This window comes from Saimiri boliviensis, chromosome 15 (genome assembly GCF_048565385.1).
Source record: "Saimiri boliviensis isolate mSaiBol1 chromosome 15, mSaiBol1.pri, whole genome shotgun sequence".
NCBI lineage: Eukaryota > Metazoa > Chordata > Mammalia > Primates > Cebidae > Saimiri > Saimiri boliviensis.
The window spans coordinates 90,216,551-90,237,526 of NC_133463.1; the positions used below are offsets into that span (position 1 = coordinate 90,216,551).

The window sequence follows — 20,976 nt, forward strand, 5'->3', positions numbered from 1 at the left end:
CCCAGGTTGAAGTACAGTGGGGCGATCTCAGCTCACTGTTACCTCTGCTTCCCAGGTTCAAGTGATTCTACTGCCTCAGCCTCCTATGTAGCTGGGATTACAGGCACGTATCACCACGCCTGGCTAATTTTTTAATTTTTAGTAGAGACGGGGTTTCACTGTGTTGGCCAGGCTGGTCTCAAACTCCTGACCTCAGGTGATCTGCCTGCCCCAGCCTCCCAAAGTGCCGGGATTACAGGCATGAGCCGCCATGCCTGGCCCAAAGTTAATATTTAGTATATAACAGTATTCACAGACATATAATATTCCTTCAAACAACAATAAAAAAGATAAAATTTGGGGGAATAATGAAATCCTGACTCAGAACATACCACAAAGCTATAGTAATCAAAACAGTATGGTGATGACATAAAAACGGACATACAGACTAATGAAACAAGATACACAGCCCAGAAATAAATCCACTCATTTGTGGTGGTGGTGCCAAGAACTCACAATAAGAACAGTCTCTCAATAAATAATGCTAGGAAAACTGCTTCTCTCTGTACAGAAGAGTAACAGTAGACACAACTCACACCATATATAAGAATCAACTCAAAATGGATTAAAGACATCATTTAGACCTGAAACTGTAAAACTCCTAGAAAAAAAGAGAGGAAAGGCTCCACAGTGTCAGTCTGGGCAATGACTTTTTGGATATGACCCCAAAAGCAAAGTTAATAAAAGTGAAAATAGACAAACGGGGTTACATCAAATTAAGAAACTTCTGCACAGCCAAGGAAACAAGCAACACGGTACACAGACAATCTATGGAGGGGCGGAAATGTTGGCAATCCAGACATCTGACAGGTGTAAACATCCAAATACAGTATATAAGGAACTCCAACAACTCAATAGCAAGAAAATAAATAACCCCACGAAAAAAGACACCAAGTTCCCAAACAGTTGGCACTCAACATCATTAACCACCAGAGAAATACAGATTCAAACCCAATGAGACGCCACCTCACCCCTTAGAACGGCGATCATCACAGAGACAGAAGATGGTCAGTGCTGGCGGAGACGTGGAGGAGAGGGAGCCCTGCAGCCCGCTGGCGGGATGCCAATCAGTACAACCTTGACGGAAAACAGTGTGGAGGCGCCTCCAAAACTTCAGCAGAGAAGTACCATCGAATTCAGCAACCCCACTACCGGGAACAGACTCAAAGGAAACGAGATCAGACGGTGAAGAGCCCCGCACGCGCATGTTCACTGCAGCACTAGTCCCAAGAGCCAAGACAGAGGATCAGCCTGCGTCCAGCACCAGACGAACGGATGGAGAAAGCGCGGCACATGAACACAGCGGAATGTTATCCAGCCTAGAAAGAAAGAAATCCTGTCCTTTGTGACGACACAGATGAACCCGGAAGACGGGATGGTGAGCAAACACGCCAGGCACAGAGATACAAACACTGCACGTTCTCACTCCCACAGGGAGGCTGACAGAGCGGATCTCATGGAAGCAGAAGGGGGTCACCAGAGCCTGGAGGAAGGGAGGAGATTGGCCAGTTGATACAAAACATCACCCACACGGGAGGATTCCCCTCGAGAGACCCTGCACAGCATGGGGTGTAGAGGCCCAACTTCCCACGGACGGGTGGGTGAACCCACACCCCCTCTCTGGAGGCTAATCTGCAGTGTGCATCAAAATGACACAAGCGTGTACCTTTTGAACCAGTACTTGTTCTGGGCATTCATCCTGCACATATATCACACTTAAACACGCGAAACAGCACACGGACCAGGCCATCCATTCTGCCATAGGAAAGGACCGAAAGTCACCTAAATGTCCCCCCACAGAGGGACTGTGAAATCGATCCGGGCATATGCACACCATGGAATACTCTGTGACTGTCAGACAGATGAAGGCAACCCTGGACTGATTCCGAAACATCTCCGCAGCACTGACATTAACGCTTCACCAAGGGAAGGCGGACCAAGGTGCGGGAAGGCGTCCTCTGGTGACTTGTGAAAGGAAAAGCAAAGAGGACACATTTCTGTTTGCTTGGAATGCATAACGAAGCTCTAGGAGGACAGTCATTCTTTGCTTAACCATCGGCGATTTCTTCACTGCGAGCATCACAGAGCGTTATCTACACACACCCAGATACTGGAGCCCAAAACACACCCCGGCCATGTGGCAAAGCCTACTGTTCCAGGCCACACACAGGGACAGCAGGTAAATGAACTAAATGCTGTGGGCAACTGTAACACAATGGTAAGATCTGGCGTATTTATACGTTTCTAAACATAGAAAAGGTGCAGCTGAAATACAGTTGTGAGGGTTTTTAAGTGGTACACCCGTATAGGGCACTTACCATGAATGCTGTCTGCAGGATTCATGGGTACCTCAGGGAGTGAGTGAGTGACGAGTGACTGTGAAAGCCTGGACATGACTGTCACTACCAGAGACTTTACAACAGACACTGCACACTTGGGCAACACGATTTTTTTTTAAAGTTTTGGAGGCTCATGCCTGTAATTCCAACATCCTGAGAGGTCAAGGCAGGAGGACTGCCTGAAGCCAGGAGTTTAACACCAGCCTTGGCAACAAGGCAGGATCCCGCCTCTGCAATCGGTCAATTGATAAGCAGGTGTGGTGTGCGCCTACAGTCCCGGCTACTTGGGGCGCTGAGGCAGGAGGAGCCCTTGAGCCCAGAAAGTCGAGGCCGCACCACTGCACTGCAGCCTGGGTCACAGTGAAGCCCTGTCTCAAAAACAAAAAAGGTTTCCTTTCTTCAGTAATCAATTAACCTTAGCTTACTGTAACTTTACTTTAAAACTTTCAAACGTTTTTAAACTTTTTGCCTCTTTTGTAGTAACATTTAGCTTAAAATGCAAACGTTATACAGTTGCACGAAAGGCTTTTCCTCCTTTACAGATTTACTCTATAAGCTTTCTCCTGTTAATTTGTTTTTAACTTTTTAATCTTGTTTGTTAAAAACTAAGACACACACATACATATACACACACGCACACGCACGCACCCACACACGTGCACATGCGCGCACACACGCCAGCCTAGGCCTGCCTACACAGGGTCACCATCTTCCCACTCCACCTCGTCCCACGGGAAGTCTTCGGGGCAATAACCCACGGGGAGCTACCATCTTCTGGGATAACAGTGTCTTCTTCTGCATTCTGATGGTGGCGGTGGCCTGCCTGGAGCCGCCGCTGTGGTGATGCCGGCTGCGGCAGGGGACGTGCAGCGGGGCTGGGCGCTCAACCAAGCCGGCGAGAGCCAGGAACAGCCCATTTCGACCCTGCGCTCCTGGGGGCCCAGGAGGCCTCCCTGCCCCCGCAGGCTCGGAAGCGCCTATTCCTACTGCCTGGCCTCTCCCGGTTCCTGGTGCCTGCTCCGATTTTGGAGCAAAGTTGAAGCCAGGCCTGAGCTCTGTAGCAACGCAGCTGGGAGTGCACTCACAGAGGTGCTGACATGCCAGCCCCAGCCACCTCAGCCCCCTCGGGACTTTGGCTGCCGACAAGCATGGCAGGGAGGCCGCGGGGCAGCTGAACACGGCTTGGCACAGGACTGCAGGTGCCCCTCGCAAACAGCCTGGGCACCATGGATGACATGATTGATGGCGACAGGAGGCGAACAGCCTACTGTGCAGAAAGGGGAAGGTCCCCAGTGAAGCCCCGCCTTCCAGCCAGGGACAGCCTGAAGCCTGCGGGCTGGGCCATCAGTTCCAGGTGAGGTCTGCAGCCTGGATTGAGAACTTATGGTGCTTATTCCGGGTCCACCAATGGCCGCCCGTGGACCATCAGCATGCACTTCCTCCCTTCTGAACCCATAAAAACTCCAGACCCAGCCAGACTCACACAGATGTCAGGACTACCAGCTGTGGGAAGGAGCTGCCCGTGGGTCCTCTCCACCGAGGGCCAGACGCTCATCAGGACGGCCTCCTGCAGAAAGGACCTACCCACTGCGGCTCTCCTGAGGGCTGTTCTGCCACTCAGGGAAGCTCCTCTCTGCCTTGTTCACCCACCACTTATCTGTGAACCTCATTCTCCCAGGACAAGAACTTGGGGCCCACGGAGTAGCATGACTAAAAGAGCTGTAACACAAACAGAACTGAAACACATCCCCTCCCTACCACGTGCCACATTGCAGGTGACAAGGAGGAGGGAAGAGCGGCAGCCCTCCAGGAAGCCCAGAGCAAGGAACTCCTCCAGCCAGCCCTGTGACACCCTCTTCGGGGCTCTGTGGTTCCCAGCGTCTCCAAGCTTCCAGCACCACCACATTCTGCTCATCCAGACCAGGTGCTCACAGGGCAGGGGAAGCCGTGTGCAGTACGTCTGGTCCAGACGCAGGCCCTGCCCGGACCCAGCACCTGTGCCAACGCCTGGAGCTGCCCCATTGCAGCAGCCAGTGTGCCCGGCTGTGCACAGCGGCCAGGCCAGTGCCCGCTCACCCACACCCCCCCGCTGTCACACACCTGCCTCGCCCTTGGCCGGTGTGGGATCTGGGGTGGTAGCACAGCCTGCTCAGCTGAGTGCGTGGAACAGCCCCGTGAGTGTGAGCACTACTCAGGGAAGAGGCACCGCTGGCCACAGAGCTTGCCAGCTGTCAAAGCAACACCCCAAGGATCCCACGACAATACCCTCTGAAGGCCCTGCCTGAGGCTGTTTCACAGTCAACTTTTTTTTTTTTTTTTTTTTTTTTTTTGAGACAGTTTCGCTCTTGTTGCCCAAGCTGGAGGACAATGGTATGATCTCAGGTCACTGCAACCTCCGCCTCCCGGGTTCAAGTGATTCTCCTGCCTCAGCCTCCCGAGTAGCTGGGATTACAGGTATGTGCCACTACGCCCCGCTAATTTTTGTTTTTTTAGTGGAGACAGGGTTTCACCATGTTGGTCAGGCTGGTCTCAAACTCCTGACTTCAGGTGATCCACCCGCCCCGGCCTCCCAAAGTACTGAGATTTACAGGCGTGAGCCACTGTGCCCAACCTACTCTTTTTTAATAAGTAGAGTACACTCTAAAACAATGATAAAACGCACAGTATAGTAAATATATAAGCCAGTAACATAAGCGTTTATTATAAAATATTACACAGCACGTATTTTATTTATTTATTTTTTTTTGAGACGGAGTTTCGCTCTTGTTACCCAGGCTGGAGTGCAATGGCGCGATCTCGGCTCACCGCAACCTCCACCTCCTGGGTTCAAGCAACTCTCCTGCCTCAGCCTCCTGAGTAGCTGGGATTACAGGCACGAGCCACCATGCCCAGCTCACTTTTTTTGTGTTTTTAGTAGAGACGGGGTTTCACCTTGTTGACCAGGATGGTCTCGATCTCTCGACCTCGTGATCCACCCGCGTCGGCCTCCCAAAGTGCTGGGATTACAGGCTTGAGCCACCGCGCCCGGCCTACATAGCACATATAACTGTACGGGCTGAACGTCTCCCTGACCGGCAGCGCAGCACGTCCGCTCACAGCCGCGTCACTGCACCCACGTGGGCAATGCGTTGGACTACAGCATCATGGCTGCCAGGCCGGCGCTAGGTGACGGGCATTTGTCAGCTCCAGGGCAATCTTACAGGTCTGCCCTCGTCTATGCCATCCGCCGCTGACCGAAACGTCCTTATGTGCACGTGACTGTGTAAGACACTCACAGGAGGGGCCGCTGTGGCGATGAGGGCTGGGCCGGACAGGGATGGGGACAGTTGCAACTGGATGCTTCCATCATCAAACTGTCTAAACTACTCGAAATACTAAAGCAGAAGGTCAGAGAAAAATCTGGGGGACACCCACACTGTGGAGGCCTCAGCAACGGCAGAAACCACTCCCGCCACCTGCAGCAGCCGTGAGGACCGTCTGGGGAATGACGGCAAGTGGATAAAGCCAGTCCCCAACGCCACACGCTGCAGGATTCCACGTGCACAACTCACTTCAAGTGACGACAACACGGGATAGAGAGCAGCCTGGTGCTCCCAGGAGTTCACGGAGGGCTGGAGGCGGAAGCGAGGCACGCATCGCTGCAAACGGGCACCAGCACGGGGCTCCTCTCAGTGACGGCGGCCTCGGGCGTGGCGGCCGCATCCGCCAGTCTGCTGGCTGTGCTGTTGTCCTGGTTCTGCACAAAGCCACCACTGGGGACACTGGGTGAAAAGAGCTCAGGATCTGCAGATTATTTCTCACAACCGTTTGTGAATTTACAACGGCCACAATAAAAAGTTTAATTTGCCAAAAGGCCCTGAAATGTCAAACGCCACACCTGAGGGTGCTACGTGAAAGAACAGAGGCCATGTTCTCCCAGCCTGGCTCCGCCGGGCACCCGCCCGTCCACTCCACCACCACCTTCTGGAGCATCAGGACTAGAGGGAGGCGAAGCGTGACGGTCCACCCTCTCCTAATGCGGACAGGGAGTCCCAGGAGGAAAGCCAGGGGAAGGCCCGGGCAGCAAAGGTGGCCGTTCCGAAGCACAAGCTGCCGGCTACACAGCTGGTGTGGCACTGCTCACGCTGCTCACCGAGGCGTCCAGTTCTCCTCCCTCAGGGAGCATGGGGCACTTCCCATCCTCTTGTGGTCAGAGCTGCGTGGTCCCTTCTGGCCAATGAAATGTGAGTCCCCAACGGACACACACCTCTGTGGCTTCAGGCTACTAAAACCTGGGGGATTTTCATTCCAAAAGCAAAACCTTGCCTACGCGGCTACATTCTCCGCCCATCCACTCACCGCTCTGCCCACGCCGGCTGCCCAACTCCGCTCCCTGCTGGGCTGGGAGCCCTCCTACCCTGGCTAAGGCAGAAGCCTGCGGTCTGCCCGTGGGCCCCACACTTATGCCTGCCGCCTCCAGTGGCCTCCAGACCCTCTTGCATGGATTAAGGTGTCAAGATAACAGCTTCAGGGGCAGATACGCAGAAAGGTGGGAGGCGCCCTGCCCGTCGGACCATCGGGCAAGACTGAAGGAAGCCGGGTGTGGGGCACGCACAGCAGCAGGGCGGGTGGACCGGACAGCTCGGACCTCTGAATCCCCATCTGTAAACTGCACAGTGAAACCAGCTCTAGAACTATTCCTAGCTACAGAATCTTTTCTCTAAACACAATCATCCTCAGAAGACCACGTCAGAGCTGCTCTGGGTAAAGGGAGGACGGTGATGGCGGCAGGGAGACTAGAGCCCCTGGGACTCCAAGGAGCAGATCACGTCACCCGGAAGCGCCCCACAGTCTCAGCCCGCTTCCCGTGGGGCAGTGTGGGAAGAACAGGCCACACTTTCTACAGCCAGACCCCGCAGGACTGGTCCCTCCTGCAGCTCTGTTCTGTGTTTGCTTCCTGGGCTTGGAAACTACATCACCTCTCGGGTTGGACAGAAAATGACTCCCACCTCCCTGCTCCAACCAGGGCCACCAGGGCCACAAGGCCACTGAGCTGTGGGATGGTCCACAGGGTCACCGCAGCACTCCTCACACCCCAGCCGCCGGCACACCCGTCCGTGTCCCTGCGTGCCCGGCCAAGGCTCCCCTGCTGGCCGCACCCCAGGCTGCGCCTGCGCCCTGAGGGGGTACACAAAGGGTACCGGGCCCTGGAAACCAAGTCTCCATGAGGAGAGATGTGGGCAGGTGACCCGGCCTCCCTTCTGGAAGACTGGGTGATGCTGTCACCCTGGAGGCTGCTCTGGGAATTCAGGACCTGTCCGCCCGCAGGAGCATCTGCTGTTCCTGTCCCTCACCTCTTTCTGCTCCTGGAGGGGTGGGGTGCCCGTGCATCAGAGGCTGAGCAGCCTGAAGGTGAGGCTCAGCTCCTCTCGTCACGATCTTGTGCCCGCTGTGTGCACGTGGGGAACACTCCCGTGTGAGACCCCTAAAAGGCGTGAGTCTCACTATACGGTGAGTTTGATCCCAAACACAGTTTCCTACTGGAGGCAGTCGAGCTATCCAGAAATACAGGAACTGAAAGATGAATGATCAGTTTCTAATATCAACCACAATATCGTTTGGGCCTAAAATTATGCATTGCTGCTAGACCGAGTAACCCCCTACCAGCAACCAGTTCCTGCTTTTAACCTTTTTATGACTTTAAGAATAAGTTTTAACCTTTACTTACCTAACTGCCTTGTACCCTAGATAATGGTCTAACTGTTGATATTTGCAAAGAAAAATGCCACCATAAGGGATGGCTTGGATTCCTGACTCAGAGATTCCTGAATAATGTTTGGATATAAACAAGTCTCGTGAATGATGTTTGGATGCAAACAAACTTTGTGATTGTAGAAAATTTTGTTACTTTTTACAACCATTGATTGCATATCTGACTTCTCTATTGTATAGGCCATGTGAGGCATACATTTACATTCCTCTTACTATGACGTAGACCAAAGCCAAGAAAGTGTATTTATTCCTGGCCTTTGAAAAATAAAATTTGCTGTTTAGGCACAGCCTATCAGCCCTCCAGACGCCTCGCTTTCTCTCTCTCTGTCTTTATTATTTTCTCAGGCGCACTCCCTCTTCCAGGTATTGGGACCCTCTTGCAGGTCGAGAGACCCCCGGGCAGACGTGCCTACCCGTCCCGGACGGTCCACGACATGTGCACTGTCCTGTGCTGGGGCCACACAGGCAGAAAGGACAAGGTCCTGGCCCTGGAGGAGGACCCTAACAACCGCAGCACAACGCGGCGGGGGCCCCACGGAGCCGCTTCCCCGAAGCCTGCACCCCTCGCTCTGCCTCGCCTCCCCAGGAGCCACTGGGCCCTCAGGATGAGCGGATGGGCTGACTCCTGATGGTGGCCCCGAGCAGAGACTTACACAGCCCAGTAGGTCACCGGCCGGGGCCACTCCAGGCAGAAGGGCGGCCCCAGCAAAGACACCCAGGGCCAGTCTGGGGGCAGCCTGAGAAGTCAGCGCGGCAGGTTTCCCAGGGGCTGGAAAGCAAATGCCAAGTGAGAGTGAGGCTGGAGCTGCCGGCAAGACTTTTAGCCAGGGGGTGGCCAGCCAGATCCACCCTCGGCATGATGCAGGATCACAGGGGCCCAGGCTGGAGGCCGTGGACCAGAGAAGACGTCCGGGTACCAGGAAGCCGCAGAAGCAGCTGTCATCCCCAGGCGCAATTCCACCTCCCGCACCCACTCCCAGCACGCCACGCTCTTCAGCGTCTCCCCACAAGTAAGCAGCAGGGGGAAGGAGGTGAGACTCCCAGCACCGAACCCAGCTCCTCATTGGTACCGAGGGCAGCCGGCCCAGGAAGAAGGCTGCTGTTTCTTTCTAATGTTGGAGAGACTGACCCTGGGCTTCTGTTTTTAAAACATGCCCCTTCCAAATACTTGGCCAGAATGGATCATGCGTCCAGACGGAGGGCGGGCAAGGTGGCCCGCTCTGTCCAGGGCTCTCTGACCTGAGCCTGGATGCCCCATGCCCTCAGAACACTGCCCTCATCGTCCCCACACCACACACTCAACTCCTTCACTACCACCCGCCAATGCCAGCCTCCCTTCACACACGTTCCATCTGCACCGCTGAGATGACAGCCAGGGTCAGGCTCAGGACACGCACACACGCACGCACACACATGCACACACAGCCCCAAAGCCCTAGCTTCGTTCACCTAGACCCCATCCACAGGCAACCACAGCCGCCAGGGGGCTCATGCGACCCCGACCTCGTGGCCTCAAGTCCTACGGGAACAAGTCATGAGCTCTGCCCATCTCCCCTCTCCACCAGAAATATTAACTCCATACATGGCTTCCTTCAAGCCTGCGAACCTGTGCCACACTCTGCTCCAGCACGCCATCTCAAGATGGAAGAGAAGGACACGATTAGGGCTTTACGAGTGCGGTGACTGCCGTGATTAATAACATCCTCTAACTCACAGGGAATGTTTGTGACGCTGCTTCCAGCCTGGCCCTCCTGGAGAGCAGCGGCGCAGGACCGCCAGGCAGGCAGGCAGCAGAACGGGGAGCAGGACCTCTGACTTCTGCCTCTGGTCAGAAGCCTGATCAGAACACCAGCCCTCCCAAAGCGCACCCCAGCCCTCCCAAAGCGCACCCAGCCCTCCCAAAGCGCACCCAGCCCTCCCAAAGCGCACCCCCAGCCCTCCCAAAGCGCACCCCAGCCCTCCCAAAGCGCACCCTAGCCCTCCCAAAGCGCACCCCCAGCCCTCCCAAAGCGCACCCCAGCCCTCCCAAAGCGCACCCCAGCCCTCCCAAAGCGCACCCGGCCCTCCCAAAGCGCACCCGGCCCTCCCAAAGTGCACCCCAGCCCTCCCAAAGCGCACCCAGCCCTCACAAAGCGCACCCAGCCCTCCCAAAGCGCACCCAGCCCTCCCAAAGCGTACCCCAGCCCTCCCAAAGTGTACCCCCAGCTGAGTGAGTTCCCCTGTCCGCCTCCTCACTGCCCACAGCTGTGATCTTGCTCCGTAAGTTGCCCAGCAGTGTCCTGAGCAAGGTCAGGACAGCATGAACCTGCTCACCGCAGCGTCCGTCCCAAGCACAGCCTGAGCACATTCCCCCAGAACACCATGCGTCTCGGACAACAGCTGTGACAGCTGGAGCTGGGACTGGGACCTGCCAATGACCCTGTCCGGGCCAGCACCCCCAGCAGACTGTCCTTCTTGCCTGTAATGGCCCCCAAGTGTGTTCAAGTCCTAACAGGACCTACCCAGGGACAAGCAAGGAAGGGCCCTGTACAGCACAGTCTGGATCTGAAGCCCACACAGAGTCACCTTCACCCCCATCCTGGACTCAGCAAGCCTCAGGGTGACAAGAGAATCTCACAGTGGATAAGGCCAGGCAGGACAGACGCAGCTGGCTTTGGAGGATGCCCTGGATGGCAGGCAGGACACCCTGAAGCAAGGCCCCTGCAGGAGACACCACCCAACTCCGCTCCCTGGGTGAGGACACCCTGCCCATGAGGAATCTTCAGAAACCTACTCAGGACACCTGGCTTGTCATTGCTGGTAGGGCCCTTCTTCTTTGCCACGGGACTTGGACCACGAAAACTCTTCCTATGGAAGCTTCTAGATGGCTCCACAGTATAGCACTAACAGGAAGCATGGTGGAATAAGAACAGCACAAGGTCAAAGGCAGCTCTGTCACTACCCCTCACTTCTTCGGCAAATCTCCAGGCGCTCACTGGACCCCAGACCCTGGGCCACAGCTGGATGGGCATTCAGACACACAGATCCCCGTGGGTGGGGCGGCAGACAGGGAGGTGTGGAAAGGCGCTGGGGACCGTGGGTGCAGAAGGAACGATGGATGATCTTCCCCAGCTGCCTCAATGCACCCTAGAGGGACAGGATGAGGAGACCCCAGGAACAGAGAGCGGGGCCAAACATAAGATTCCACACTGAACAAGCGGCTGTCGCCTCTGGAGAGCCAGCACCAGCCACGCGCTCTCTGACTCCCTGCTCGCTCTTTTTTGCCCTTAGTCTTTGGGCCACGACTCCTCCATGCACAGATGCAGCAAATGTTTAGACAGGGCCAAGCCTCTCAGCAGAAAACAGAGGAAGCAGAGGAGGGATGCCCAAGAGTCCGTCATTGGTGACGGCGCGCAGAACACAGTGACTGACAGCCGGACTGGGCCACAAGGTCAAAATCTACCTTCAGCAAGTAACGCTATCCAGACAAACCCAGCAGCCACAGAGATGCCCGTGTGCATTAAAAAGAAAGCCTGGAGCCAGACGCCGTGACTCATGCTGGGAATCCCAGCACTTTGGGAGGCTGAAGCCGGAGAATGGCTTAAGGCCAGGAGTTCAAGACCAGCCTGGGAAATTGGGCAACATAGTGAGACACTCCTATCTCCAAAAAAAAAGGGCTGGGCACGGTGGCTAACACCTGTAATCCCAGCACTTTGGGAGGCCGACGGGGGTGGATCGCCTTAAGGTCAGGAGTTCAATACCAGCCTGGCCAATGTGGAAAAACTCCATCTCTACTTAAAATATTAAAAATTGGCTGGGTGGAGTGGTGCATGCCTGTAATCCCAGCTCCTTGTGAGGCTGAGGCAGGAGAATCGCTTGAACTCAGGAGGTGGAGGTTGCAGTGAGCCGAGACTGCACCATTACACTCCAGCCTGGGCAACAAGAGTGAAATTTCATCTCAAAAAAAAAAAAAAAAAAATGAGGAGGAGGAGGAAGCCTAGCCCCTAGCCAACTGTTCATATGGCCCAAACACCATTCGGAGGGACCAGATGCCCAACAGCCTCAGAAGAAATATGTGTCTGCGCCAAATGAATGGAGCCCTAGAACTCAACAGCTGAGGAACTCACGGCAAGTTCACCATTCTGTGCCTCAGTCTCTTCATCTGGGAAACAGGGATAACAGGCCCTCCTCCCGGGGTGACAGTGAGAGTAAACTGAGTCACGAACACGGGTCGCTGGTCACCTGGCGCCCGAGTGCTGTGACTAGTATCATTAGTGTCATCACGCGCAGACACCGCCATGCCTTTGCTAATGGCTCGCTGCAGTCACGGTGGAGGTAAGTCCCTTCTCCCCAGCTGGAAGGTGACTCCCTGCTTCCGTCTCAAGCTCCAGCATCGCGAACTTCCGCAGCTGCTCTTCTCACCATGTTCTCCTCGAAGCCTTACAGGTCTAGTTGATGAATTCATCAAAACCTGCTGGGTGCCCATTCTCCTCTAGGTGCTGGGCTGGGCGCTCAGGACGCAAGGGTGTCACCACAGAGGTCCACGCCACAGGCGCTCGCAGGCACACAGGAGAGAAAAACACAGAGTTCCAGGGCATACCAAGCAGAAGGCTCCGTGTCGACAGGCACACTGGTGAGAAAAGCCACATGGCGTGCAGAAAACAAGACCGCACCGTCAGGGACGTGAAGCAGGGGCTGAAGATGTGGCTGGAGCCACCGGCAGGAGCCAAACCCGGGACCTCGCTCTGCAAGCCACGAGGAGCTGTGGAAGGGACTTAGGGACACCTAGCTGCCCATGAGCCCATGAGCCCCTAGACCGAGTCTAGGCTCTTGACCCAGCACCTACAGAGGGCCAGACTCAGGAGGAGTGTCCAGGGAAGGTTCCTGGATGGAGTCAGAGCAGCCACAGGCTGCCAGATGCTCATGGGGCCAGGCCAGCAGAGGAGAGAGACAGGTGACCCAGCCAAAACTCGACTCCTTCAGGAAGTCTTCTTGGATTTGCTGGCCTCCCATAGCCACCTGCATTCACGACCCTGCACCGCTTCGTCCAAACGACTGCGCTACCGGCTTTCTGCGGAGGCTCTGTGACACATCAGGTGGGACCGTGTGAAGGCAGCGGCGCAGTCAGCTGAAGCACTCCAGTTCCAACCAACGCCGGCGTTCTTAACAGAGTACTGTGTCCACATGGGGGGTATCCTAAGCAACAGTCCCCATCCCTGCCTCACAGGCACTAAAGATAACACAGAACAAGCAGATGAGTGACAATCACAACAGGAAACGCTGTGGGAAGGTGAGTGGTCACAAAGGTGAGCCGAGACACGCCGCCAGTGAAGCTGCCGCCAAGCCAGGAGCCGCCAGGAGCTAAAGGCGAGTGTGCAGGGGAGGAGAGAAAGGGCGCCAGGTGTGGCTGCAAAGGCGCCTGGCGGGATGAGGGGCAGAGACGCAGAGACGCACGGGCGAGGCCCATTTTGAGCAGCAACATGGCTCACAGAACTTCCTGTGGTAGGCAGTGCTCCCCACCTGCGCTGACCAACACAGCCGCCACCAGCCACGTGTGGCTACTGAGTGTCTGACACATGAACACTGGACGGAGGGCCGGAATCCTTCACGTTCAGGTCAATGTAAACAGCCACACCTGCCTCGGGGCGACCCCACTGGGAACCACAGACGGGGCTTCCAGAGCCGGAGAAGTGTGCCCTGAGACGACAAACACGAGGCCCCTGGAGAGTTTCTGCGGGGACAGCAGGACCAGCATCATCTGAAAGCCCCTGGCGGGGATGTCCCCATCCCCGGTACCCAGGAAGCACCATCTTACAACTCGGAGAAAGGACAGAAAGGCGTGGAGGGGGAAGCACCCAGGGGCGGGGTCCCCAGCTCCGGCTGGAAGGCGGGCTCCGCTCGTTGACTGGCAGGTCACCATCCGTGCACCCAACAGCAGGCGCTGGCGCGTCCCCGGGACGGTGCTGACCTCCAGGCGCAGGCACCGGGCGCCCGGGCCAGAGCCCACCGATCTGGGGTCTGGAGGGCGCGCGAGGACCCGCTGAGGGGCGCACACGCCCGCGGGCCGGCCCCCGAAAAGCGGCGCTCTTGGGGGGCTGCGGCTCCGGGTCCCTGGCGCCCCTCGGATCCGCCCCCGGCGCGGCCCCGCCCCCTCGCGCCCCCACACCCGGCCCGGCCCCGCCCCCCGCCGGGCCTCCCGCGAACCCCTTCCAGCTGTGTCGCGCCCCACGCCGGGCCCCGGGCCCCTCGCCAGGCCGCAACCGCCTCGCCCTCGCCGCCCACGCCCGGCCCCAGCCAGGCCCCAGCCCCAGCGCCGCCGCCGCCTCACCTGGGCCTCGGTGGCTCGCGGGCCGCTCCGTGCGCTCACGGCGGGGCGGGCACCCAAACATCACGTGACGGCCCCTCCCGCCGCCGGCGCGCGCGCCCTTTTCCGCACCAGCCAATGGCCGCCGGGCCCGGACGCTCGCGGGGACTACCCGCCCCAGAGGTCCCCGCGCGGAGCCGGAAGCGGCGCGGACGGCGGCCGGCTGGGCCAAGAGGCCTCTGTGGGTGCGCGCGCGAGCCTGCCTGGGGATGGGCCTCGGTTTCCCCGTTTTGCACACGGAGATGACGACGAGGATGGAGGTCACGCGGAGGGCGGAGGCCCGGCGCAGAGGCGCTTCGGGAGCGGGCTCCGCCCAGCCCAGGCCGAGCCCGGACCTCGCACGGGCTCCGAGAAGCTCGAGTTCCTGCGGGGCTGCGCGGGCGGCGCGTCTCGGCCGGGGGCCTGGCACCTGCGGGTCTCGGGCCGCGGGGCCCCAGGGCAGGCTGCGCGGGCTCCGCGTGGGGCCGTGCCAGGGGACCCCGGACGCCCAGTGTCACCGACGAGGAAACTGAGTGTCGAGACATCTGAGGGACCTCTGCCCGAGGTCGCAGCCCCCCCCCGGGAGGAGACCCTCCTAGGGACCCCTTCCGCGGGGACCTGCCTGCGGGCACTGTCCCCATAACCCACTGGAGAAGCGACCTGGGAGGAACCTGGGGACATGGGTGTGTGTCCGCGGGCCGCCAGGGTCCGCTTTCAGCCTGTTTCCCTGCAGTGAACCAAGACCCACACCCAAGGCAGGAGAGCCGGCGTGGTGAGCCCGCCGCCTCTCTCCGGCCGGTGGAGGTTCCCCGGCCGCTCTCGCGCCAGGACGCTTGCTCTCACTGCCTGTGAGACCCACGCGAAGCCCTGGTGGCAGCCCTGGGCTCCCGAGAAGAGCCTTGCCGAGCTCCTGGGAAGAGGCGTGCCCTCCCCGTCCCCCACTGCCCCCTTGGCTGGGGTTCTCTGCAGCCCAGGACTGTGCGCGCGTGTGCACACGGGTTCTGTGCACAGGAACACAAAAGTGTACTCGTGGACAAGGCGTGGTACTGTGTATGCATACAGCGCACGTGTGTGCCTGAGAGTGCACAGTGTGTGTATGCTGGCACACGTGTGTGCCAGGCTCGAGCATGGGAGCAGGAGTAAATGGCACAAATGTGTGTGTGCACACGTGTGGGAGGGAAGAGGGGCACACACCCACCAGCGTGCATGTGGTCAGGCCGGCCTGTCCTGGCCCCACCCAGGCTGCTTGCTCTGGTGCACTTAAGTCTCACCTGGCCCCAGGAGGCAGTGACGTGTGCCTATCTCACCACCCAGCCAGGGTCTGGATGGGCTTCAGTCTTCTCCCAGGTCAGCTGGAGTGCAGGGAAGCCAGCTCCTGCCCACGGAGGATGCCGGTGACTGATGACCCCCACTTCCACTTGAAGGGGAAGGTTCGACGGGACCAATGCCTGTGGGAGAGCTGGCAATCCGGACTGAGGATGCCGGGTGCCTGGCACGGTGCCCACCTTCCCTTCGGTGGCTGGCACCATCTCTCTGGCCACTGCCTTACTCAGTCTCCTCTGACAGCTCCGTGCTCAGGTGTGAAAGCGAGGGGAGGGTGAAGCCCCCTTCCCCTCGAACCACCTCCAAGAGCTGCTTTCTTGACCACACGAGGCATATATGGGGCTGTTTCTGTGCCTGGAGACTGCAGGGGGGATGGTCGTGGGCTGCGCCCTCCAGAGGAGGGGCTCCATACCTGTTGGTTCCTCCAAGATCGGGTGAGCCCGCCTGAGTATCCCACAGCAAGTCACAGAAGGTGAACCTCTCCGTGGGAGATCCAGGAGCCCACTCCCTCGGGCTGAGCGGATGGAGAGGGGAAGGAGGATGCTGAGGGGTCATTGGGAAGAGCCAAGGGAAATAGCCAATAGCCTCCCAGGGCCTGGGGCTGGGGCCGGGGCTCCCCTCCCTTGCGGCATCTCTGCCTCTCCCTGGAAGAGGTCATCACATGACCTTGGGCAGCTCTGGGCTCTCTCCCTCTTCCAGAGAGGCAGGATCCTGGGGAAGAGCTCTGGCCCCACCCTTGGCCAACCAGCGAGACCAACAGGATAAGTAAGTGGCATTGGCCCTGCACAGTGAGTTCTGTTACCTAAGGGGTGGGGTTGCCTGGTCCTCAGCTGGCACCCCCCCCCCCAAATTGGATCTGCCATTCCAGGTCCCGGAGGGAATGTGGGCAGCAAGGTTGGGGTGGTTCCAAGGCCTTCAGAAGGAACCTTGAGGCAGCACCCACTGAAGCCAACCCCAGAAACACTCCCTCTGTGAACAATAGCAGGGACTTCTCAGGGCTTAAGCCGAATTTCCAGCTCAGTGTCCGCCTGTGGATTTCTGGTGAGTTTCCCTGCCCTCCCACCCTTCCTCTCTGCCCTCTGAAGCCCGGCTCCAGCATCACCTGCTCCGGGACCGTCCCTAGCTCCACTGCAGCCCTGCCCTGACGGGAGAAGGTGTGTGCACCTCCCGCTCTGCTCACGGCACAGCTTTTGCTCCAGCAAAGCGCACAGGCACCCAGCGGCCCCCCGGAGCGCCCACTCTCACTGCCACCCAGGCCTCCTTTGTGCCTTGGACACAGAACTCCAATTTTGTTCAAGGCATCAGTGTACCCAGCCTCGCCAGCAGCTGGAGCCTGCTGTGATACAGTTTGCCCAGGGAATGACTGCAGGAGACACAGGAAGCCTCCTGGCCCTTCGGAAGGGGCAGGTGTGGCCGCCCTCACTGATGGCCTTCCTTTCTCCTTGCTCCAGCCTGGCATGTGGTCATGGTGTCCCAAGAACAGCAACCATGTGGCCAGCAAGGGCCAGGGTCCCAGCAGCCACCTTGGTGCCCCAAGGCCACTGTCAGACTCATCACCATCGGGAGAACAAGCCCTCGTTCCCTTTACGGGGCTGCCTCATTTGATTTCATGAGGTTTTCTGTAACTCAAGCCAGTGCCACTTCTGTTGTAGCTGATTCGGGCTCCTAAGCTCACAGGGGGTGGGACATCCTTCTGTTAGCTTCGTCCTGGCCCCCAGCAGCAATGGCTCCTTGCGGACAGGCCCTGAGAAATGGCCTGGAAGAGCTTGTGAGGAGCGAGGGCACAGGAGACACCCTCCCAGGTGCGTCTTTCCCACATGTCCCCAGGCAGCCCAGCCTTCCAACCACGTCTTAAAACATAAAAAATGGGGAGGAGAAGAAACTTTGGTCCTAACACCTAACCAAGCCCTGTCTTGCTGCGTGATGTTTAGCCTGAGGCACCCTTTCTCTGGGCTCGTTCACCAAAGCCGCTAATGTGGGAGCTGACTGCAGGGCAGAGCACTCATGAGGTCTGCCCAAGAGTGAGGTTGGTAAAGGGCTGGCAGAACCAGGGGCGTGGGGCATGTGGGAGGGTGGTGAGCCATTCCCTCATCACCCACGCCAGGGTAGTGTCATGGGGGAACACGTGGGGGTCTCTGGGAAGGGCCTGGCGCAGACCCAGCACGTGGCAGGGGTCAGACCATCCAAGACTCGGTCTGCGTCATCGACACCCGTCTCTTAGAAACCAACTCCAGCCTGACGTGCGGAACAGCCTCCTGAGGTGATGAACAGTGAGCAGGAGTGACGAAAAGCAAAATGAAGTAAAAGAACAGAGAATCCGCGGACGGGCGTGTAGAGTGCTATTCTTGCTAACGCATTGTCCAAGGAAGGAGAGTTGCCACGTTTCCTGGGAACGCTCCCCGCCGGACCCCCGCCGGCATCCCTGAGCCTGAGATCAGCAGGTGGGGACCAGGGGACGGGAAGAGCCTCTGCACTGCAACGCCTTGGTCCACCCAGGTCGCACAGCCACCGCTGGGCCTGTTGCTGGCCACAGCTGCCCTCCTTCCCAGCCAGAGTCCATCCCATCTGCAAAGCCTGTCTCCTCACTCACTCATCCAGCAAACCCTTACTTCCATGCCAAGCAGCATGCTAGGTTCTGGGGATACCGTCCAGTTTGATTTGGTAGCTAACGACAGAACAAACCCAAGTCTCAGATGGTTGCTTTTCATGTTGTATTTTCACGTCCAGGTAGGCTGTAGGACTGGGGAGGTGGCCTCACAATCATCAGGACCCCAGGCCCCCTTAATCTGGTTGCCCTGTCAATCCCCAAATAGGCCTTCTGCCTCGTGGTACAAGACAGCTGCTGAAGCACCAGCCATCATGCCTGCTTTCATCCAGAAGGGAGGAAACGTTGGCATACTCTTCCCAACCTCCCAACCCACACTTTTATGGGTGCTGCTGGATTCTGCGCCCACCACCTCCACTTATAGCCCCCTTGGCCACAGCTGGGTCCCTTGGGTACTTGGAGCTGCAGGAGAAGCTAGGTCGTGTCTCTACCCCAGGGGCTGTGGTTTTGGCTAAGAGCTGTTTTTGACTCCTGCGCAGAGTAAGGAGGGAAGGATGGCGTTACCCGGCAGTCTCGGCATCAGGACACAGCCCTGTGTACCACCTGGCAGGCAGGCAGGGGTCAGGAACCTGCACACCACACGTGTGCTCAGGGAACCTGTGCCGAGGCCGTGCGGGAGCGACGGGGCGTGGGGGAGCCCAGGGGGAAGGCCCCTCAGTGAGGAGAGCAAAACGGGTGAGACTTGAGGGGTACATTTCCAGGGGCGAGCTGTGAGTACCACGGCAAGAGAGGAGCCAGCAACACCCATGTCCCACCATCCGCTGTGGGCACGTCTTGACCTCTCCAGCTACTCGGGGCTGTGGGGGCTGGCCGCCCCATCTCCTGCCCCCTCATTTCACAGGGAGGAACCCAGCAGAGGAGGGGCAGACACAGGGTCCAAGACCAGCCCCAGCCACTCTGAACCCAGCCCATGTCCCCTAACCCCAGGCCCAATCTCTGCCTCCTCATCCTGGCACCTCCCCTCTCCACACACTCAGCCTGTATCGGCCAGGAGGTCACAGCCCTGCAGAGTCACTGGTGAGCCCAGGGACTTTATTTTGTTCGGCTTTTTTGTTTTTTGTTTTGTTTTGTTTTGAGACAGGGTCTTGCTGTGTCCCCCAGCTGGAGTGCGGGGGTGCAATCACAGCTCACTGCAGCCTCGACCTCCCAGGCTCAAGCGATCCTCCCACCTCAGCCTCCCTAGGAGCTGGGGCTGCAGGGGCATGCTCGCAGTTTTTGTATTTTGTATTTTTTGTATTTGAGACAGGGTTTCACCATGTTGCCCAGGTTGGTCTCCAACTCCTGAACTCAAGTGATTCACCTGCCTCGACCTCCCAAAGTGCTGGGACTGCAGCGTAAGCCACGGTGCCCAGCCTCGGACGGAACTTTGAAAACGGTGTCTTTCGCCATTTCTTTTACAGTGTGATTCTCGTGTGTCCACTGTTTAGAGTTAGACCGGGTACCCGAATGAGACCAGGATGCTTTGGGACAGCGAGCATCATGGATGTGTACCCTGCCACCTGGCTTCTTGGTGGACACCTTAGAAACCATCAGGAGTCATTGGAGAGTGGAAACAAAGGTGCGAGAGGCTGACGGCGTGGCCCCACATGTGAGTGCCCACGATCAGAGGGTGAGCATGAACACGATGGTGACCGTGGCAGCAGCTGCCCCCGAATGCTCCCCTCTTCCCCTGACAGCCACACTCCCGGCCTCTCTTGCTGTCTAGGGGCCACGTGGCTACCCCATACGGGAGTGGGTGCAGCACCCCCTGCCATCCTGCCCCGAGCATCTGCCCGTGGCCAGGAGGCAGAGTCACCCGGCAGCAGCGGAGCCACAGGAGGGAGGGAATGGGCCCAAGGCTCTCGTTCTTGTCTTGGGGGTCACCGAGTTTGAGGGGACAAGGGTTGAATGACCAGAAAAGGACAGAGGCGAAGTCGCCGCCCGCTGCAGGCCCTCCACCTCCCCTTCCTGAGCTCTGCACGTCTACGTGGGGCATTTGAGGAAGGGCCATCTTGTTGCAGGAGAGAGACCTCATCCCATCATGGAGTGGGGAGGGACGGGAGCTGGTGCATGGGTGAGGAAGATGAGCACATGGCGGGGGCATCACTCGAGTGTCAGGGATGGAGAGGCGGCCACCTCTGCTGCCCTGGGCAGCCCTGGGCCTGTGGAGGGACAGGACACGCCCCCATCCCCCAGGCTGGGGGCAGAAAGAGCAGAAGCTGTGCCCTGACCGTTGGGTTTCCCTGGGGGAGACCTGGTGAGTACCGGGCAGGGCTGCAGGCAAGCACTGTCCCTCCCACCCCTGCCTCTGCAGCTTCTTTGGGGAGTGAGCCAGGCCCTCCCTCGAGGGGCGGCAGCTGAAGAAGCCCCGTGCCAGGACACATTTCGCTAACGCTGTCCACCAGATCACCTGTGAGCTGCTCTGCAAAGCACATATTATCCTGTTGGTGATGAGGGTCTGTTTAAGGACAGAGGGCCCCTCTCCCTCCTCCCTGCTCCGCTGCTCCCTACAGCTGAGCCCCAAAAGTCCCAGCCTCCCAGCCAACCCTGGAGCCCCTTCAGCCTGGAGGCAGGAAGTATGGTTTGACCCCGGGCTCCACCATGTGGCAGACACCTGC

At 58.2% G+C, this 20,976-nt stretch overlaps 1 protein-coding gene and 1 long non-coding RNA gene across 2 annotated transcripts in view; one reads left to right on the top strand and one right to left on the bottom strand.

Moving 5' to 3' along the window:
• The window catches only part of TSNARE1 (t-SNARE domain containing 1), a 124,087-nt gene extending 109,584 nt beyond the window's left edge, over positions 1-14,503 (bottom strand). The window contains exon 1 of the mRNA XM_039464660.2: positions 14,437-14,503. The gene's annotated coding sequence lies outside the window, so the exon portion shown is untranslated. The remainder of the gene's footprint in view (positions 1-14,436) is intronic.
• A 377-nt stretch (positions 14,504-14,880) lies between these two features.
• On the top strand, positions 14,881-18,091 carry LOC141581417 (uncharacterized). The gene is made up of 3 exons (XR_012514001.1): positions 14,881-16,539; positions 16,643-17,576; positions 17,706-18,091. It is a non-coding gene; the product is annotated as an uncharacterized LOC141581417 (long non-coding RNA).
• Positions 18,092-20,976: the final 2,885 nt, after the last annotated feature.